The following is a 5479-nucleotide window of genomic DNA, read 5'->3' as shown; positions in this document are numbered from 1 at the left end:
CCTGCCACTTGCCCCCGGGGCGTCGAGAGCCCACTCGAGGCGCAGCTCTTCTGAGGCTCACTTGAAGTCACGCAGGATGAATCCGAGATGCTCCCAAGTGTCTGAGTGCGATTCCTCCGATTCAGAGGCCTGTGAATGTTGGAAGCTGAGATTTGGGAAGGGGGTGGTAAAGGGATGGTCCTCTCGCCCAGCCCACAGCTAACTAAGATTGGGCTTCTCCTAGACAATTCTAGTTCACCTCCCCAAACACACACACACACACACACACACACACACGGCTGCCTCTCCAGGACAAGCAAGGCACAGTGACTTTGGAGAATACAGTATTTATGGCAGCCTTATATGGATAAGGCCCAGTGTTGCCTGTACCTTAGGAAGGCTTCGGAGGGCAGGAAATCGCACCCTGGGCCCTGGTGGCTGGAAGTGGAGACCCCAGAAAATCCCCGTGTAGCAGTCACAGCTGTCAAGCCAGAAATAAGAGCGCAGCACAAACAGGAACCTTGTTGAAGGGGGCTTTCCTTATTCATAGCTGTTTGTGCCTAGATAAAGGGTACAGGGACCTGGGCAAGTTATTTCACTACTTTCCGATTGTGAGATAGAAATAATAATGTTGACCACACAGATAATGGCGATAACAAGTGAACTTGAAGATGAAAACAGTGAAACTGTCAAAACTCTGAGCCCATTTAAAGTCACAGTCTATAAGTATGTGGTCTAGTTTAAGGGCTCACCTGTAAACCTTCTCCTAGCAGATTCATGAATTGGAGTCTTGGTCACACACCCTTGGTTGAGTAGAGACCATTCACCCAAGATGTATTTCCTGACTGGCTATGTACCAATTGGTGCATGACTGAATGCGGCTTCTTGATGGGCAAGGCAGGAATGTTTTGTCTTGTTTTGTTTTCTCTCACACACCAGATAGTCTACAGGGAAACTTAGCTTGAAAAAAATAATGACCCAAATGTTAAAAGCCAAGAGGACGAAATACTGGATGCTTGCTTGGAGGATGTATAACAGAGGCACCTCCCCTAGGTTGAGACTGAGCAGGGAATGCTTTCCTGAGGAAATGAGGTTAAATCCAAACACATAACTAGACCTTACTTATGGTAGCGACTTTCAACCCTGGCTATACAGTAGAATGACCTGAGACCCTAAAATAAATCTGGCACCAGGACTCAGTCCCAGGAGGTTCCTATTTAAGTAGCCAAGAGTAGAGCCTTAACTTGGGCATTTTTCNTCCTCCGTCAAGTTCCTCCTAATCCTCCTATACGTGCAAACATATGGTAGCCGTCCTCTGCCTGACTTATTTTGACATGGGCATTTTTAAAAAGCTCTCCAGGTAGGGAAAGGTAAGGGAGTTTTTCAGACTAGGAAAAGGATCTGTGCAGAGGAACCATGGCTCAGGAGAAGCAGGGCTGTAGGAGATCCAGGAAGGGTCTGGACTGTTTTGTACCCTCTGGAGAACCTGGAAACTCTGTCTCCTTTCCCTGCACTCCAGAAACATGTGAGACACAGTCATCTCTCAGAATCTTCCACTTAGTGACATGTTGTACAGCAGCAACTGAACACGGGCTTTTCTAAGGCTTTTACCCACAAAACAAAGAGCAAACCCTGGTGCCCTGCGGGCTCCCTTCCAACATTCTGAATGTTTCTATTATGTACTCCTAAGTCACCCCCAAAATGCCTTCCAGGGTTTCACCTCTGAGGGAGAGATTTACATTAAAGCTTGCTTCTTGCCTTTGCTTTAAAAAAATTTTTTTAATGTTTGTTTATTTTTGAGAGAGAGAGAGAGAATGAACAAGGGCGAGGCAGAGAGAGAGGGAGACACAGAATCTGAAGCAGGCTCCAGGCTCTGAGCTGTCAGCACAGAACCCAATACAGGACTCAAACTCATGAACTGTGAGATCGTGACCTGAGCTGAAGTTGGACACTCAACCTACTGAGCCACCTGGGTGCCCCTTGCCTTCTCCCATTTTGTCTTCCTCTTTTTTTTCCCTTGGACTCCTCCTTCAGTACAGCCAGAACTTTCTACTTCCTTTTCATATTGGTTGGGGGCTCTGTGCCCCACAAAGTCCCCTTTTTGTGACTAGGTCTCATGGCTTACCCATAGGGGTTAAGAGAAAAATAAACCGATCACTGAAAGAGAAAAGCACTTTTAAATAGGTAAGAAATAGTCCTATTATCTAGGCAATCAACATACATTAGAGCAGCATGTTACCAGCAACAAAATTCAGTATCAAATACAGAAAATCATGTCTTTGCAATAAAATTTTTCTTGATGCCAGCTGATTCAGGAGCTACCTCTCATTAAACTTATCACAGTTTATAACACTGTAAAATAAATCAACAGGCTAGAATTCCCTTGTTCCTCCTCTTCATTTCAAAGAATTCTACCCATTATAAGAGAACCTGCTCAAATTCCTCAAATTCATGAGGAATTCTTGCTCATGATTCTCTTGTTCGAACTTCATTGCACCCAACCTAATCATTCATTTAATAATGTACTAATTGTAATACATAATTGTAATATGTTTACTGTATGTCAAGCTCTATGTTAGGCACTGACAATTAGAATATTTATATATTGTTTTGGTGAACTATAATTTTTTCTGTAATTATCATAATTATTATATTCTCCATAGCTGGGTTATGAATCCTTAAGGACAAGGCTGTATTCCTTATTCAAGGAATCCTGTCCAGTGTTCTGAAAGCTGTTACAAAAGATAACTACTTTGTTGGCTGTTGTTTGATCAATTAGACTCTTCTGGCATTTTTGCTTCCAGACCACTCCCATTACTTTATATCTACTGAATAAATATCTGTGTCAGCAGTCTCTGTCTATAAGAAAACTAACTCTGGACAATTTAAACAAAAAGAAATTGCTTAAAGTATTATCAGATTATGAGATGGCTCATTGAACCTGACTCTGGAATAAAATGGGAATTAATGTAGATCTGGGAAGACACAGCAGAAACAAATGGAGACCTATTCAAAGTCATACTGTTTGGGTGAATAAATTCCAACCATTTTGATCCTTCTGCCACCCCTTCTAGGGTTCAAATTCAAAGGCTAGGTTCTAATTGGTTGAGATGGTTTAAGGAATCTGCCCACAGCCCTGGTCAGGGGATGATGGAGTATCCTGATGCATAGTCCTAACAAGATGCATGCCGTGACTAAAACACTACTACCAAAAACTGGGGTCACTGATGCTTGTCAAACACACACACACACACACACAATGTCCAGATGTCCCCTGCACCATCTCAAGAGCTTTCAAGGGTGTTCTGAGGAAACTGAGATAAAGCATTTCTAAAAGCATAAGAATACTCTAAAATCAAATTCTAGGTCTTTCAATGAAAACTAAATCATTACTTCATGAAATGAGTTAACTAAAGACTCTCATGTGGCCCTAATTCCTTCCATTGATGGTGACACATAGGTCTTTCATAATACAACCAGCTGTGTCATCAAAAACTAGCTTAGGGCACTGGGGTAACTCAGTCAGTTAAGCCTCTGACTTCCGCTCAGGTCATAATCTCATGGTTTGTGAGTTTGAGCCCCATGTTGGGCTCTGTGCTTACAGTTCAGAACCTGGAGCCTGCTTCAGATTCTGTGTGTGTGTGTGTGTGTGTGTGTCTGTCCCTTCCCTACTCTGTCTCTCTCTCTTAAAAATAAATAAATATTTTTTTTAAAAAATTTTAAAAACTAGCTCTGGAGTGTTGAGTGTTATAGTGAGTGTTGTAGAAATTTGAAGTTACAAAAATATAATGCGTATAGACAGCTAGCAGAAACAATACCTACTTATATCAGAAAACAATACCTAATCACATACATAATCTCATTTAATCACATAAATCACAACTTTATGGTAGATTGCAAAATATGAGCACAATATTTCTTATCATCTTCTATCAAGAAGTGAAGACTATTTCCCAACCCTTTGAACCTGAACTGGTCTGTGGCTTCCTTTAACCAATAGAAATATGGTGGAAGTGACATTGTATGACTTCCAAGGCTAACCCTTAAGAGACCTTGCAGCTTCCTCTTTTGCCTTCAGATGTTGGGGCAAACATTGGCCTCAGATGGCCACACCTTAAAGGAGCTGGGAATGAAAAAGCCATGTCTCAGCTAAGTTAAGACCATCACCGAGCTGCCAGCTAAATGCAGCTGCAAATGTGAGCCCAGGGGATCAGCAGAAGAATTGCCCTGTGAACTCACAGAGCAAAGGTATCATTGTAGTTTCAAGCCTCTTAATTATTAGGGTGGCCTATGATACAGGAATAGACAACTAACACAAACTTATGAGGGAAAATACTTCTGTCTCCATCTTAATAGATGAATAAACTCATATTCAGAAAAGTTAAGAAGCTTGCTCACATTCCAAAAACTAGTATTAGAGGCAGGGCTAGATTCAGAACCATGCCTTTGACAATAAGTCAAGGGTACTTTTCATGTCATCACGGCTGCCTCATCCACCTCCCACAGAACGCTCAGTCAAGACCTAGGGCTGATGTAAACGGGAGCCACTCCCAGTATCCATAACACACAATATTACCCATAATAATACCATGTCTTCTGGGAAGCTGAGATTTCATTCCCTGAGCTTCACTGCAGTCTCAGTCCACACCACATCCTATTTGAGAGCACCGTTTACTCCACGCTGCAGTCACTAAGATCTCCCCAGGAAATGAAAAGATCATAACAGCTGCTGTAGTCAATTTCCCTGCCTCTCTGCTTTGGTTTCTAGCTCCTCCTCACACCCCTTCCCATGGAACAATTCCTTGTACACAGTGGCTGCTCAGTGCATATATGTGGAATGAACAGATAAATACATTAACTTCCTTTCAAGATGGCGATACAATGGCAACTTAAAAACCTCACCCTATTCCTCCCTATCACTCTGTGTATGGAGGAAAGCCTGAAGGGTCTCCAGCTATTGATGGAGCCCTGCCACATCACATTGACTGACTGTGCTTTAGTTGTTCCATCTTGGGAGGTAATATGGATGAATGGGTCTCATATTTGAAAAAGAAATGACAGTAGGGGTAAGTTGCCTGCTTGCTGGCAGAGTACCTCTATGTATGTCCCATTTCTTTTTATTATTGTTTAGCTCACTTATTCATTTAACCAATTTCAGGTGAAAGTCAGGCACAATATGCTAGCCACTATCAGAATCTGGCTATTCAACTGGGAAGGAGATGCCATATCTGCCTGTCGGAATCACAAGGTCTAGGACTTTGGGGACCCTTGTGGTGACAACTACCATTTCTTAAGCCTGGGGTATGCAAGCACTGTGTTCAGTGAGAAGTGAGTAATGCTCTTCCCATTTTAAAGTTTTAGAGAATTTAAGGTTTAAGAAAGAGCAGCTTAAAATGACAAATACTCCTTTTAAGGAAAATTTGTACATGTTGTGTCTATATTTATACTCGGGATCCTGGAATTTACTGCTTCAATGTAAAATTCTGGCTTTGTGACGGGG

This window comes from Crocuta crocuta, unplaced genomic scaffold, assembly GCF_008692635.1.
Source record: "Crocuta crocuta isolate KB4526 unplaced genomic scaffold, BGI_CrCroc_1.0 scaffold102, whole genome shotgun sequence".
NCBI classification, from domain to species: domain Eukaryota; kingdom Metazoa; phylum Chordata; class Mammalia; order Carnivora; family Hyaenidae; genus Crocuta; species Crocuta crocuta.
Note: the sequence above shows the minus strand (reverse complement) of the source record.